This window comes from Schistocerca piceifrons, chromosome 7 (genome assembly GCF_021461385.2).
Source record: "Schistocerca piceifrons isolate TAMUIC-IGC-003096 chromosome 7, iqSchPice1.1, whole genome shotgun sequence".
In the NCBI taxonomy this organism is placed as follows: domain Eukaryota; kingdom Metazoa; phylum Arthropoda; class Insecta; order Orthoptera; family Acrididae; genus Schistocerca; species Schistocerca piceifrons.
The window spans coordinates 475,202,088-475,219,207 of NC_060144.1; the positions used below are offsets into that span (position 1 = coordinate 475,202,088).

Here is a 17,120-nt window from a genome sequence, read left to right on the forward strand (position 1 = left end):
AGTCCAAACGCCCAGGAATGTTGACGGAATGCGTGATTCTGTGGCAAGATAGTTCAAAAATGGCTCTAAGCACTATGGGACTCAACTGCTGAGGTCATTAGTCCCCTAGAACTTAGAACTAGTTAAACCTAACTAACCTAAGGACATCACAAACATCCATGCCCGAGGCAGGATTCGAACCTGCGACCGTAGCGGTCTTGCGGTTCCAGACTGCAGCGCCTTTAACCGCACGGCCACTTCGGCCGGCGGCAAGATAGTGCTCGACCACATTTTGCCAATGTTGTTTTGATAGTGCCGCAGAAGTATCGTTGGCAGGCCCTCACACATCCTCCATACAGTCCCAATATCTCGTCACGTGATCTCTGTATTTGTGGAGTCCTGAAGAAACACGTTCGTTGCGGTCGATTTCCTTCGAAGAAGGGGTGCACGTCAGGGTACAACCACAGTTCCGTATGCAACCACACACATTTTCCATGAAGGCATTTAATAATTGCCACCCCAACTCGCTTATCATATCTGTCTCACAGAGGTATAAATGTAGTAACAGTTATGGCGATTACTTTTACATACTATTTTTTTGTATATCTCTGTCCTCATTTGGTTGCCACTTACTCGTATATTTTCTCTATGTGGAAGTTTCTCTCTGTCTCTCTCTATCTATCTCTTGGTGTGTGTGTGTGTGTGTGTGTGTGTGTGTGTGTCTGCGTGTGTGTGTGTGTGTGTGTGTGTGTGTGTGTGTGTGTGTAATACGTTTGACGCGCAACTATTTTTTAGTGTCCGCAAACAACAGTTCATTGAGCGTTTCGATAACGATCTCGCGATTATTAAACGATCCACTTACGCTCTTCGTTGGACCTTCTGTATCTCTTCTATCAACTAAACCTGGCAAGGGTCTCGGCTACTGAATATTAATATCCGAAAGAAAAGAAAGTTTTGTAATCCACTTCTTTCGTGCTAGAATTACATTTTCTCCAGAGCCTTCCAAAGAATCTCACGCTGGCATCTGCGTTTTCTACATTACTCTTCCGTGGCCATGTCACTTTAGACCTCTCCATATACAGTGGTTGGCCAAGAATAAAAATTCGACATAAAAGTAGACGCTATTCAAGGCAGCAGATTGAGCTGATTTATTTAACCACTAACGGCATCTGTGAAATGTCCTAAACGCGTTGTGAGTGCAGTACGTCGGAACTAAGAAAATTCGAACCTGGCCAAATTATTGGTGCTCGTATTGTAGGTGCCGAAGGTAGCCGAAGTGTTTGATGTTTCAAGAGACTTCGTATCGAAGATTTATACCGCAAATAGGGAAAGCGAAAAAACATCGACTGCTAAGTCACAACACTGACGAAATTTTGAGTTGAGTGTTCATGAAGGACAGTTATTGAAGAGGATTGCCACGAAAAATAAGAGGACGACAGCTGCAAAAGTCAGTGCAGATCTGCATGTGGCGCTCGCGAACTCTGTCATCACCAAAACAAAACCAAGTCAGCTCCATAAGCTGGGAATTTCAGGGCAAGCTGGGGTTTCAAAATCACTCATCAGTGATGCAAATGCCCGTAAGCCGGAAATGTGGCGCCGAAACCATAAAACATCGGTTTTGGAGCAATGGAAGAATGTTATTGGGTCGGGTGGGTCTTGTCTCTCACTGTTTCCAACTTCTGGTCGAGCTTACGTCCCAAGAGTGAAGTACGGCGTGGGTTCGGTGGTGATTTTTGCTGCCACATCGTGGTATTCCGTGGACCCTATGGTTACTGTGCGAGGTCGCTTTACTGCCAAGGGTTACGTGACCATTCTGGATGATCAGGTCCATCACACTATACAACGTTTATTCCAGAATGGTGATGACGTGTTCGAAGAAAACCTGAGCCTCTGCTCACACACGTTACATCGTACTGAACTGGTTTTGTAAACAGGAGGATGAATTGTCACGTCTCACCTGGCAACTAGTCAACAGATCCCAGTATTATTGAGTCTTTGTTGTCTCCTTTGGGCAAAAGTGTGCGTGATCGCTATCCACCCCCACCATCGTTACCCGAACTTGGCACTATTTTGCAGGAAGTGTGCTGTAATGTACCTACATGTTTAGTTTGACGTTCATACTACATCACAATATTTTATGATCTGAAGATGGCAGTAGCCGAAACCGGTCATAGTGAAATGTAAAAATTTATGTGATCAAGACGGACCTGTAAAATAAAGTGCCAAAAATATGACCACGGACTCATTTTCAGACTTTATGTCTTGAATTGATATGATATAATATTCGCTTGAAAAGCGTACAGGACGTTTATTTATCAATTCCGAGACAACTGGAAGTGTTTTCGAATGCCAACGGGTTTCCTACGCCGTATTAGGCATGGTAATGTGTTATGTTTTTGGTGTTTCCTTATATATGTACAAACGGTGTAACTAACCAGTAGTTGTTGTCTGCAGTCTTCTGTCGCCGATAGTATAACGAATAACTACGGATTTCTTCGCCTGTTTCTGCGCCATACTTTACATATACATTTACACTCAGGAAGAACTGCCAATCCTTGCCCCAATTGTCGAGCCACAGCAGGTATTCCTGCATTTCGCTACATTCATCTTTCGTTGCAACGGTAGCGTCTGCCAACAGTCTCGTGGAGCTTCTTGCTTTATTTACTTTCAAGTATATTGCGAATACTAAAGGCCCTATCACACCCCTTCTGGTACTCTTGATATTACCTTTACACCTGTAGATTTTGTGCCGTTAAGAGCATCGGATTGAGTTCTGAAGTGTAAGTAGGCTGTTTATGTTTTCTCTATGTAAGTAGGCTGTTTATGTTTTCTTATTGGCAACGTTACGTAGCGCTCAATATGAAAATCACTGGCTGTGCTGTGTGCAGTCTGTGGCTGCTTTGCATTGTTGTAATACTCGCCATTGTAGTGTTAGGCAGCTGGCTGTGAACAGCGCGTAGCGTTGCGCAGTTGGAGGTGAGCCGCCAGCAGTGGTGGATGTGGGGAGAGAGATGGCGGAGGTTTGTAATTTGTCATGAACTGATATATATATTATGACTTGTGATGATATCAAGGTAAATACATTGTTCGTTCTCTATTAATATCTTTCATTTGCTAACTATCCCTATCAGTAGTTAGTGCCTTCCATAGTTTGAATCTTTTATTTAGCTGGCAGTAGTGGCGCTCGCTGTATTGCAGTAGCTTGAGCAGCGAAGATTTTTGTGAGGTAAGTGATTTGTGAAAGGTATAGTTAAATGTTAGTCAGGGCCATTGTTTTGTACGAATTATTGAAAGTCAGATTGCGTTGCGCTAACAAAATATTGTGTGTCAGGTTAAGCACAGTCCTGTATAAATTGTTCAAAGGGGACGTTTCAGAAGTTCTGAAGCCAATTACTACTACCGGCCGACACTTAATACTAAAATACTTCGGTTTAACTCTCGGCCGTAACCTATCACAGGAATAGTTCTTACTAACCACACAATAAAAAGCCTACAATAGCCTAACACTATTAACTGGCCTGACGTGGGTATACTCGACATCTACAAAGCGTTAGGGGACTAATCCAACCAGTCCTCTCTGTGGCCAATGTCGCCTTGACTTCCGTTCCATAAAATTGTTACCACACCCTCCAAACTCCAGCGTCCATGCACTCCTTCCCACCTTCTGTATCCATCAACTCACATCTACTCGAATTCTCTACGATTAATTTCTCCCCTGTCCTCTCGCACACTGAACATCTTGCAATTTCCTGCACTTCTTGCAAATTTGACGCCAACACAAGCTATTGTTTCATCCACGATTATCAAATTTCGTGTTCATTATTGTACGACGTGGAGCTTGTTATTAATATTCAGGACGGACAAAATGAAAGTGACCCAGAAAATATTTCGTGCGCTTTAAGATATGCACCTTTATCCAAAGCGGATGATGTAAGGTGGCTTGCCTATTGAAGGTGCAAGAAATATTCCCCGGACCACTCTCATTTTGGCCACCCTGTACAAACGGTTGCAGCACCATCATGACATGTTTAACTGACACAAAACTTCATAGCACATATTAGATTCATGAAATACGCAGATGTTTGAGATTAAAGACTTTTATATGATTTATGACTTTGAAGATTCAGCTCTTCTAAATAGCGGATGGAATGACAAGGGCAAGAGTGAGTTTCTGCGTAATCTCTCTTTCGCGCCTTCCCTCCCACTCCCGCCCCCTGCCCCCCGCCAAAAACACTCACAAACACGCACAGTCTGAGTGAAAGTCTACAAAGCACCTACAATCAGCTACAGTGGTTGCTTCAGTATTGCACTGGTCAAGTAACAGATGAACCACATTCCAAACTTATTCAGTGGGTAAAATGTCGGGCGAAAGCGCACCTGTATCATCTTCGTTTTTTGGACGAAGATTGTAAGTCTGTGCGACATTTTTCCTGTTGAAATATGGCATGCGGGATTGCCAGACTGGGGTGGATCCAAGGGGAGGAGTGTGCGGGTTGTGAAGTTCACGGACATCCCCTTCGCCCACCAAAAACGTTTGTAGAAGCATTTATATTTTCAGACAGATCAATTTTCAAATTTCATAGAATTCTTTCGAAGAATGGAGTAGCATGAAACTTAAGTGTCTTGAAATTTGCAAGGAATAATAGAATTTACAAGGCACGTTTAACGCAAGGCACTTTTCAGTTGCTTGCTTGACAACGTGCTCACGTGGATGGGCTTTCGAGCTAATTGGTAACATTACAGCCAGGTAAAACATACCTGACGTCAGCAACGAACTCTATGCGGGTTGTATGCCCTCATGTTGAACCACAGGAAGTTGAATAAGGCAAGACAGAAAGAGAACGACCAAGAAAAATAAGAAAAGAAGTAAAAGAAAGGCTGCCTTCCCGAAACTAGGTAGAAACTACTGAAACAAACATTCTCCTCATTCCCATTGTCGTATAGCTGTTGTCTGCAGGTAAGGGTTCACAGTCATAGTGCGTGCTGAAACACTGATGGTTGAAATGGCTCTGAGCACTATGGGACTTAACACCGGAGGTCATCAGTCCCCTAGAACCCAGAACTACTTAAACCCATCTAACCTACGGACATCACATACATCCATGCCCGAGGCAGGATTCGAAGCTGCGACCGTAGCAGTCACGCGGTTCCGGACTGAAGCGCCTAGAAGCGCTCTGCCACCGCGGCCGGCAAACATTAAAGGATGTAGCTGCGCTTCTACATCTGTGTCTACATAAATACTCTGCAAACCACACTTAAGTGCCTGGCAGAGGGTTCATCGAACCACATTCACAGTAATTCTCTGTTATGCCACTCTCCAACTGCGCGCGGGGAAAACTCACACTTATTATTATCTGATTTCCTTTATTTTATTATGATGATCGTTTCTCCCCATGTAGGTCGTCTTCAACAACATATTTTGGCGTTTGAGGGAGAACGTTGGTGATTGAAATTTCGTGAGAAGATTTCGCCGAAACGAGAAACGACTTTTTTTTAAAGATTTCCGCCCAAATTCTGTATCATGTCAGTGACCTATCTCACATGTTTCTCGATAGCACAAAATGTGCTGCTCTTCTTTGAACTTTCTCGATGTAAGGATCCCAGATAGTGCAGCAGTACTCCGAAACAGAACGGACAGGCGTAGTGTAGGCGGTCTCTTTAGTAGATCTGTTCATCTACTAAGTGTTCTGCCAATAAAACGCAGTCCTGTATTCGCCTTCCTCACCACATTTTCTGTGTGTTTTTTTCCATTTAAGTTGTTCATAATTGTAAGTCCTAGATATTTTATATGAATTTACGGACTTTAGATTTGACTGATTTATCGTATAACTGATGTTTAATGGATTACTTTTAGCACTCATCTGGATGACCTCACACTTTTCATTATTTAGAGTCAATTGCCAGTTTTCACACCATACACGTATCTTTCCTAAATCGGTTTGCAATTTTTTTTTTAAATGTTCTGATGACTACCAGACGATGAACGACAGCATCATCTGTTAACGCCCTAAGACAGCTGCTCCGATTGTCTCCTAAATCATTTATATAGATAAGGAACAAAAGAGGGCCTATATAACTATATTCAGTTTCAAATAGTGTATCTATTAATGATATCAATGTTGAAAGAATTTCTTATTATTCTTTCTCCTTTCTTCGTTATTCCCAGTTAAAGAGCGCGTTTGGACTTGGTAGCTTCCTTTCCTTCTTCTCCTTGCAAAATCTCTTCATGAACTCGCTATGTGATTTCTTGCTTACCAGCGTCCATTGTTTTCAAGTGGTCTTTTTAGATTTCTGTGGGAATGTATGATTTGGAACTTCGATTCCACAGCCTTTTGCGTTCTCTGATGGTATTTTCAGTGACGTTCATTTCTCGTAAGTGCTGCTTATTTCTTTTAACCAAACAGTTTTTACCTGAATAATAAGATTTCCACTCTGCAGCGGAGTGTGCACTGATATGAAACTTCCTGGCAGATTAAAACTGTGTGCCGGACCCAGACTCGAACTCGGGACCTTTGCCATTCGCGGGCAAGTGCTCTACCAACTGAGCTACCCAAGCTTGGGTAGCTTGGGAAGCTCAGTTGGTAGAGCACTTGCCCGCGAAAGGCAAAGGTCCCGAGTTCGAGTCTCGGTCCGGCACACAGTTTTAGTCTGCCAGGAAGTTTTTACCTGTTTTGAATTCATGATATTAAGTAGCTTTTTCGTTGCTCTAGATGCGATCATAGAACTTCAAGCGTCAGCGATGTATTTTCAATGAAGTTGACCATTGGTGTGTAGGTTTGTAGTTTTGCGTTTAATCTATTTACCATTCATAATAGCGGGCCCGTAAGTTTTCTGAGACTTTTTCGCTGTTTCCCTTGTCGTTTTTATTGTTTTTAAATTAATTATATAATACTAGCACTTATCAAATTTTTGGACATTTGCTTCACAAAGCCTACATTTTTCTGACTCGCAGTTTCCTGGACCTTACGGTAAATCAGTGTACTGTATAATGATCTAAACAAATTATTGTTAGAAAAGCATAGTTGGTGTATTTTATGGTAACTAAACAATTTGTTAGTATTATATTAAATATTTTATATATTTTATTGTTGTTATTAAAATCATACACATCTGGGGTACGTTACAGGTGAAGTTGACATACTACATATGAGGAGGAAGTGGAGGAGACAGACAAGGGAGAGATCCTTGGATCTGTGCCTGGACGACAAAGCATTTAACCCTTCACCGATAGCGCATTGCATTCGGTACAACAACCAGGCATGTACTGACTAAATTGTTTATGTACCCAGCAACCAAGGCGTGGGGAGAGGAATGTAGCAAGAGAATTGATATTATGAATAGCTAACGTAGTATCCCGAGAAGCTGGCCAGAAAAGATGGGTAGTTAAAATAAGCCAGAGTTTGTATAATATACAACGGTGTGACCGGTGGTAGGTTAATGTAATACTGCATTGCCATGTCGAAGAATTCTAAATACGATAATGCTATCTATCCATTATATTATGGTGATAAAATATTAGATACACATTTCTGATGACCGTCTAAAACTCTTCGTTTAAAGTACAGAGGCAAGCTTTCCTGTAATAGCTTGCCGGTATCGTCAAGTCTGCAGACATGCGAGCAAAACAAAGCAGAGAGGTTGCACGTTCTGTGAAAGACCGCTAGAAGGCGTGCAGCGGTGTTAAAAAAGTATAGCGTTGCCCGCTGCCTGCGCTCTCGCGACAACCAGCGCCTGGCGCAACGCCACCACGAGACGCCGTGTGCTCAAAACATTGTTGTTGCTTTGTTGCAGGGAGTGCGAGCGGTAGACGGCATGCAGCCAGCCGCGCGTGCCCACACGTTGCACAGGTAAGAGCCGCCGCCCCTCAGCAGCGTTCTGTGTATGTGTGTGTGTGAGGGAGGGAGGTGAGTCCCGTGTGCCACCCTCCCAGCGGCTCACAAGTGTCTGCCCGACTGCTCTCCCGTATGTACACTAGAAAGGGAGAAGGCGCGCAGCCACACGTGAAGTCTCACGCTCTTCAGTCGTCATCCTACGACAGCCCAGCTTATGAAAAAATTTTTACTTTGTTTTCCTCCTTGGCACCGTGGATTTCCGCGTTTCAGTGTATTGCTGGCTTCCACGGGGCGCTTACAGTTAAAAAAAAATGGCTCTGAGCACTATGGGACTTAACATCTGAGGTCATCAGTCCCCTAGAACTTAGAACTACTTAAACCCAGCTAACCTAAGGACATCACACACATCCATGCCCGAGGCAGGATTCGAACCTGCGACCGTAGCAGTCTCGCGGTGCCGGACTGAAGCGCCTAGAACCGCTCGGCCACTGCGGCCGGTTGCTTACAGTTGATCGGCCTTTTAGCAATACCGCGGAGGTACGCACGTAGTAGAACTGTCTTCAGAGATGAGCCCCAGTGACCAGCTCAGACACGTCTGGAGACGCCCCAGACTGAACTGGGATAGAAATCTCAACTGTCGCCCGCCGTACGGCCCGACAACCAAGAGCTATGTTTTTGGTTGCCGTTTCTTTTGGTAGCAGGATCCCGTTAATTGTCATCAGTGGCAGCATTACACGATATTCTATGTACTGTTTTGGTGCCCTCCATGGCAAGTCATCCTGGACTTACATTTCAGCAATACAATGCCCACCCGCACACGGCGAGAGTTTCTGCTGCTTCGCCAGTAGCCAATCCGTTACTGCCTTGCTCAAATTATGAAGCTCATCCTCTTGAATAAATTATCCAGTCTTCCTGTACATGTGCATCACATGTATCAGTTTCCATCCCTTTCGGATAAGTGCTTCAAAAAATGTTCAAATGTGTGTTAAATCTTATGGGACTTAACTGCTAAGGTCATCACTTCCTAAGCTTACACACTACTTAACTTAAATTATCCTAAGGACAAACACACACACCCATGCCCGAGGGAGGACTCGAACCTCCGCCGGGACCAGCCGCACAGTCCATGACTGCAGCGCTTAAGACCGCTCGGCTAATCCCGCGCGGCGATAAGTGCTTCGTGTTGCATCGTTTTTCCCCTTAGAGTGTAATAATGTGAAGAATGAGTCACCATCAGGACAGAAATCGCTGTAGCCCTTTGTGAATCTGAACAGGGTTTTGGTGGCAGTCCAGCAATGAGCGTAAGTAGTGTTATCGAGTGTATTGACTGGAGGGATGCCGGACACGCCCTCTCGTCAGATGAGTGAATCAGTTGTGCGCTCTCCCCACCCCCAGCCCCCGAAACGGCAGCCGTCCGCGGGGCAATATTTGTAATGAGACGCGGCGGCGGCGTCCCCAGCTGGCGCGCATTATCCCCGTGACCCCGCCGGTCCGTGCGGCGGCCTCTTTGATCTCGCGGCTATTCTCATGGCGGGTTCCTCCGTGCCGGTAAGCACATAATGCCGGCCGGAGCAGGCTGCTTAATTACTGCCCACTGCCGCTGAGAGCCGCCCCCGCCTCGCACACAACCTGTCCCTTCTTGACTGCTCTGTCGGTCTGTGCCCTACGCCGAAAGAGACCTCCCGGGCGGCCGTCGTGCTCTGTTAGGCTGATGGACGTTCGCCCTCTGAACTATCTCTTGGGATGGAAGCGACATATGCTGCTGATATGTCCTTCAGAATAGGGAGCAGCGGCAGATAGTAATGCAATGCACGCGTCTCTCGTAGAAGAACGACGGGTACAATACTACTCACGACCCAGTGCCCAGTCAGACAGATGGGGATACAGGCAGCTCCAAATATCGTGTCGTAGATTCTTTTACCCGGCGTAGTGCAGCAGCTAGATGTGGCACGGACTCATTAAGTCGCCGGAAGTCCCCTGCATAAATACCGAGCCATGCTACCTCTACAGCCGTCCATAACTGCGAAAGAGTTGCCGATGCAGAATGTTGTGCACGAATGGATCTGCCGATTATGTCCCATAAATGTTCGATTCGACTCACGTCAAGCGACTGGGTGGTTAAAGCATTCGCTCGAACTGTCCAAAATGTTCTTGAAACCAATCTCGAACAATTGTGGTCCAACGCAATGACATCCATAAAAATTCCATTGTTGTTTGGGAACATGTAGTCCATGAATGGATGCAAATGGCCTCCAAGTAGCCGATTACAGCCGTTTTCAGTCAACAATTGGTTCACTTCGACCACAGAGCCCAGTCCATTCCTTGTAAACACAGCCCACACCTTTATGAAGCCACCATCAACTTGCACAGTGCCTTGACAACACGGCCGGTCTTAGATGGCGCGGGGCCATGTGCAAAACTTCCGTTCGCCGCTCTACCGCATCCCCAACCCCCTCCCCGCCCCTCTCCAGCACAGGTTCTACACCTTCATCAAACTCAAAAAAATTCTAAGATTCGTTATCGACATACCACCATTATATCAAAAGACTTACTTCAGCAGACCTACAGTTGTGATAGGAAAATAATTAGTCGCGTAAGGAATCTTAATAGGCATGGTAATTGCTAAAATGTTTATAATAAAAAGTAACTTAGCTTTGGGAATCCTTCCAGTGTAATGAAATTCCAAATCAAATTAGGTTCGAAAGTGTTGTTCAGGATATACACTTAAATGTTTTCATCACTTGACTATGCTCTATATTTACAAGAAATCAAATGAGTTGTAGGTTATAAACACTAAGGATGTGGGAAACACCTGCTGGCGGAAGAATGTACTGCTTGACTGGTAGCCACAACAATGAGTAGAAAGGGTGCGAAGATACGCTCTTAATTTACGCATGAACACTAATCGTGTCGACATTGGAAATTACTGTAGCGCGTTAGTATTATAGTCCCTCGTTCCTTCGACTCTGATGAAGGCATAATTTTCTGAAACGTACTCAGTGGCCATAGTCGTGTCACAAAGTGTATATAATTGAATTACATTAGATAAAATGTCGTGTGGCTAGGGCCTCCCGTCGGGTACACCGTTTGCCTGGTGCAGGTCTTTCGATTTGACGCCCCTTCGGCGACCTGCGCGTCGATGGGGAAGAAATGATGATGATTAGGACAACACAATACCCAGTCCCTGAGCAGAGAAAATCTCCGACCCAGCCGGGAATCGAACCCGGGCCCTTAGGATTGACAGTCTGTCACGCTGACCACACAGCTACCGGGGGCGGACATTACATTAGATAAAAAGTAGTTTTAGAAACACCTCACTTTATTTTTTTAAATTTATCTGTAATAACAAAATTACGGGTGACAGTTTGCAAATTACCTTCTAATGTTTTGCACGCGGCCACTAGAAGCTGGGGACCTGTGCGGTTGCACCGTTTACACATACCTAAGGCCGGTCCTGGTTGGCAGCTTGGGTCCATGCCTTCATGGAGTCCACCATCATCTCCCATGGGTCTACCATCAGCTCTTACCAACTGAAGTTGGGACTCGTCAGACCAGGACACAGTTTTCCAGTCGCCTAGCGTCCAATTGAAATGATCACGAGCCCAGGAGAGATGCTGCAGGCGATGTCGTGCTGCCGTATCCCATTAACACCAAATATCGCCGCATTTTACTAACGGATACGTTCGTCGTACATCCCACATCGATTTCTGTGGTTGCTTGTCTGTTAGCAGTGAAAACTTTACCCAAGCGCCGTTGCTCTCGGTCAAAAGTAATGACCGTAGGTCACTGCGTTGCCCTTGGTGAGAGATAATGCCTGACGTTTGGCATTCTCAGCACACTCTTGACACTGAGGATGTCTCAATATTGAATTTCGAAACAGAATTTCCCGTGCGTCTATCTCCAACTACCATTCCGCGTTCCGAGTCTGTTAATTCCCACGTCCGGCCATAATCACATGGGAAAACGTTTCTTGTGTGAGCGATAAAAAAAATTGTTCAAATGGCTCTAAGCACTTAACATCTGAGGTCATCAGTCCCCTAGACTTTAGAACTACTTAAACCTAAGGACATCACACACATCCATGCCCGAGGCAGGATTCGAACCTGTGACCGTAGCAACAGCGGGGTTCCAGACTGAAGCGCCTAGAACCGCTCGGCCACAACGGCCGGCTGTGTGAGCGATAGTACCGCCACCTGTGTATGTGTATATCGCTATCCCATGACTTCTGTAGATGGAACTGTATATGTCTCTTCATATGAGAGACGCAGAACTTCGTCTTCGGCTCACTATGGCGGCAGTGTAGCCTGTCAAGTGAACCACCGCTACTCGCTTTACTGTTTCACTGAAGAAGATCGTACTTTAGTTTTATTTATTTATTGCATGTCACATTCTCTACTCCAAGAAGCAGAGCGGGCTGTTTGAAATCGACCCGTTAAAGAGTCGCGCATCTTTTCAACCAAATATTCCATCAGGCTGGATGTGGGGCACAGAGGTTCCTGACAGTAAAAATGTTATGTTGTGATTTGAGAAGCGAAAAGGGGCAGGGTCAAATGCAAGCATGTCCCGTAAGCCTGGCGTTCTCCTTTCTCGTAGACATCAGGCACTCCATTACTCATACACGAGAAAAAGATTTACACAGGGAAATTATAAAGAGCAAAAATGTCCCTCATATACACAGCCGCAAAAAATTAGTACTCCACTTCCAATTCACTCAAGATTTATCCAACAGTGTGACTAGGGCCTCCCGTCGGGTGCACCGTTCGCCGGATGCAAGTCTTTCGATTTTAGTGGCAACGTGATCGAGGGATACCTGCTGTATACAATCAGCATAACGTGACGTGTAAGCTACAAATTTCTAGACTTCGCCTCTGTGCGCCGAAGGCCGACTGCAGCAAGCGGAGAAGTACATCCAGATGTAAGACCTACCGTGCGAAAGGGACCTTATATGAACTGATCGGTAAAAAATACGTCAAAAAATGCTGCTCCTCAAATGAGAACGCCTTGTCTACAATTCGTCGGCTAGGGTTACGCACCAAGGAAATTGTCATGTCGCTCAGTGTGGTGCTGAGATCTTTAGTCCGTTTGCCGTTTGATGCAACTCTCCACGCTAGCTATCCAGTGTAAGACTCTTCATCCCTGCACAGGAGCTGTAGCCCCCATCCGTTTGAACCCGTCTGCTGTATTCAGCCTTGGTTCCCCAATACAATGTTGAACCCCTAACCTTCCTTACATCACCAAGTTGCACTTCCCTGATGTCTCAGGATGTGTGGTAGCAACCGACTCCTTCTTTTGGTCAAGTTGTGCTATAAATTTCTATTTTTGCTATTCGATTAGTTACTCGACCTTAGACTTCGTAAACCGTTACGACTAGATGGACAAAGAAATACACGATGAGATCATTCGAGAATCTGTAACCAAAAACAAGTTTATGGTTTTAAGCAACGTCCACTGAGAAGTTTCTGGAAGAAATCTCCCGATGTTTGATATTTAAGAGAGGACTCAGACGACGTGAACGGTTTATGCCATTACTATTCAGCTGCGTCCTACGAAAGATTGTGAGAATCAGGAATTCAGAGTGTCATCCTGAGAGAACGACATCTGCTTAGCAAAAAAGAGTCAATAGAGATAAGAGTCGGATTCATGGCTTTTTCTGGTGAGTCTGTCGTATTACGATGGAACGCCGAGGAAGCAAGTATACAAATGAACTTGTATGGAGAACTCGCCACACTGACAGAGTTTAGAATTTCTTCAGTATACGACACACTTATTTGGTTTAAAGAGATTGACTACTGCCAACCAGGGTACGGTCTGATAATACTATTGGTACCGAAACTCGTGGTTAGTACAGAGAATAAAAGTACGACTGCAGACTAAAGGAAATAATTTTTCTTCAGAAAAGATCGAATTCACGGGGAACTAGAAACATGGATCAAAATTCCTTGAGAACGTAAGACAGACCGAAACTCTTAAGAAATTCAGATCCCTTTAACTGACTATACAGGACATTGCCCTTAAAAAACCCTCTCTCAAACACAAAAATAGCATATGTCGAACAAAAACTGCTTTTAACAAAAAGTCAAATTATGCACAGTTCAAAAAATGGTTCAAATGGCTCTGAGCACTATGGGACTTAACATCTGTGGTCATCAGTCCCCTAGAACTTAGAACTACTTAAACCTAACTAACGTAAGGACATCACACACATACATGCCCGAGGCAGGATTCGAACCTGCGACCGTAGCGGTCACGCAGTTCCAGACTGAAGCGCCAGAACCGCACGGCCACACCGGCCGGTCTATGCACAGTTATTCAGAGTTGAAAACAGAATACATCTTCGACTGCAGCTTGAAGGAGTTAAGAGTTCTTGAATATGACTATCCCATAAAAATTATGGGTGCAATCCCAATAATACCTGATGTAAACTTTCAAGCAATAGAGAAATTCTCCAGAATGTAGAGAGAAAGACCGTAAGGGGAACAAGACTCACGATCCTGGCATACTTGTAAGGATTCATGGAAGTAGGTCAACACCAAACATTTTAGCTCAAGAGTCAATGTTGAATTGGGGGGGGGGGGGGGGAGGGGAGAGGCGGGGGCGGGACCTCGGGCAGTAGAAAAACCAATCTTATTATTAACTGGTCGCCTACCTAAATTAGTATGTTCAGAGTACCCAACAGACCATATGTAATAACGATGTGATAACCAACAGAACGAAAAACGAATCCAAGTGGCAAATATTTTATTTTTCATTCGATGACTAGTTTCGGGCTAAGACCCATTTTCAAATCAACATAACAAAGTCGAAAATGGCACTTCCTAAGATGTCGAAAAATGTGTAATGTACATTACCGTGCAGTGCGATGTTATCTGTATGCACTGTGATGTACATTACACATTTTTCGACATCTTAGGAAGTGCCATTTTAGACTTTGTTATGTCGACTTGAAAATGGGTCTCAGCCCGAAATTAGTAATCGAATGAAAAATAAAATATCTGCAACTTGGACTGGTTTTTCGTTCTACTGATTAACAGAAGCTGCTGACCCAAGTTACTCCAGCATGCCGGAAGTTCGTAAACGGTGTGATATGTTAGCCGCCTGGCCTCCAAGTACTGATCTTCAAAAGTTGTCACCATTCGGAACACTCCGTGTTCACAGTTCTCTGTTTCAAACCGCTGCCCTCCGCGACCCCAAATTTGTGACACTATAATTGCCTGACGAAGGGTTGTTGTGTTGTCTATGTGAGCAGATGATTAACTGATTAACAACAGTAATTGTACTTGTATTGAAATGCATTTTGCAATAGGAGATACGATCTCAGATGTTTATTAAATGTTCTGAACGGCATTTCTATTCTACTTGTTGCATTGCATTGCAACAGCCTTAATTAATTTTACGTTCCTTGGAACAAATGTGTACCGCATTTGCAGAGGACCATCGCTATAATGCGCATTCACTAACCCATGTTGCTCCCACGTCAAAATTTGTCCCATAGCAGGTGATCGGTACCGAGCCACGCACTCCCGTGAGTCGGCAGTACTAGAAGACAAAGAATTAAACATCCCTTCTCTCACGTGCTCTAACACCGCAACACCGCAGTGGTCGCCTTACTTACCTCTCCATCCCTGAGGTAAGCTGGCAGCTTTACTTAGCTCACAGCAGAATCCATGAATGTCAGTTAAAACTAAGCTCATATTACGTAAGCCGGCCGGAGTGGGCGTGCGGTTCTAGGCGCTACAGTCTGGAGCCAAGCGCCCGCTACGGTCGCAGGTTCGAATCCTGCCTCGGGCATGGATGTGTGTGATGTCCTTAGGTTAGTTAGGTTTAATTAGTTCTAAGTTCTAGGCGACTGATGCCCTCAGAAGTTAAGTCGCATAGTGCTCAGAGCTATTTGAACCATTTGAACCATATTACGTAAAATATTACTGTCTCTCTATTTTTGTTTCTTACTAAGAAGGAAAACTACCCTCTTATGAAATTCTTAACGTTATTCGACTTTTCTGGAGTCGGGTGTTAATTTGCTAGATGCATACTATAGAATACGGCTGAGAACCGCGGGCCGCACGAATTCTTAGTACCCGGACGCATACGACTGGGGCCAAGTCTGACGGCCACTGGCTAAACTAACAGATATTTGACTATTTCTTGAAGGAGCATAAAACTGCACTGTTATATAAAACTGGTTTACATATGAGCAATATTTCACAGTCGGAAATATTAGGAGGAGTTTCAAACTGAGGGAGAAACCACGAAGCTACGGACGAGCATGGACAAAGCAAGCAGGCCAGAGAAGGCATGGGGTGCCGCCGACAGGAAACTGTGGGCGAGGGAAAAAGACTTTGAGCTGTCGCGTGACTCTAGGTGGATGCGCTGAAACAGAAAAAGAGGAACTTCCATTTCCTGGAATCTCTGCAGTGCGTTTCGCTTTCGGCAATATGAATGTGATTAGAAACTGAGCGTAAGCTCAGTTGAACATTTCAGCCGGCCGGAGTGGCCGTGCGGTTCTAGGCGCTACAGTCTGGAGCCAAGCGACCGCTCCGGTCGCAGGTTCGAATCCTGCCTCGGGCATGGATGTGTGTGATGTCCTTAGGTTAGCTATGTTTAATTAGTTCTAAGTTCTAGGCGACTGATGACCTCAGAAGTTAAGTCGCATAGTGCTCAGAGCCATTTGAACCATTTTGAACTCCCCCTTTTCGCGGATTGCAACACTCACAACGTGAACGAAAACAAACGAACAGAGAGAAACACTGTTACAGCGCAGAGTGAGAAACACGTGTAACTTCAGTTCAGTTTACAAAATTGAAGTATAAATAATGCAGCGCAAGAAATACTGCACAATGGCAAAAATTGCCTTGTGCATATGTGAATCGAAGTCTGTCGATGTCAACCGCGGCTAGAAAGGATGAAGACGCATTGGTTTGGAGAATACGCAAAGAAACACCGTAAGTAACATGCACACCAGTTTAATAAACAAAACACTGTTTTTAACCTAAGACAACCAAAAATGTACAGACGTATGTATCTAATTCACAGAACCACTACGGAAGACGCTTTATAAATAAAAGCGAAAAGCGTCTGATGTTATTCTCTTTAATTAAATTGCAGTAAGGTCAAGATGGAAAATCAATAATAACTGAGTTATAGGTAAGACTTCCTCCAGTGTACAGTGAACTTCTTATAACGTCTCACACCGCAGTTTGTTGAACTTATTTGCTATTTAAACTCGCATCTGGCGTTCCTGAAATAAATACAGCACCGAACATGATCCAGCATTCCTATTTCTCTGCGGCCACACTCACCGTTAAGACGACG

At 44.6% G+C, this 17,120-nt stretch overlaps 1 long non-coding RNA gene across 1 annotated transcript in view; it reads left to right on the forward strand.

Moving 5' to 3' along the window:
- Nucleotides 1-17,120, forward strand: part of LOC124805286 — an 852,916-nt gene that overhangs the window by 583,734 nt on the left and 252,062 nt on the right. Inside the window, exon 2 of the long non-coding RNA XR_007017430.1 lies at nt 7,771-7,826. This is a non-coding gene — a long non-coding RNA (uncharacterized LOC124805286). The remainder of the gene's footprint in view (nt 1-7,770; nt 7,827-17,120) is intronic.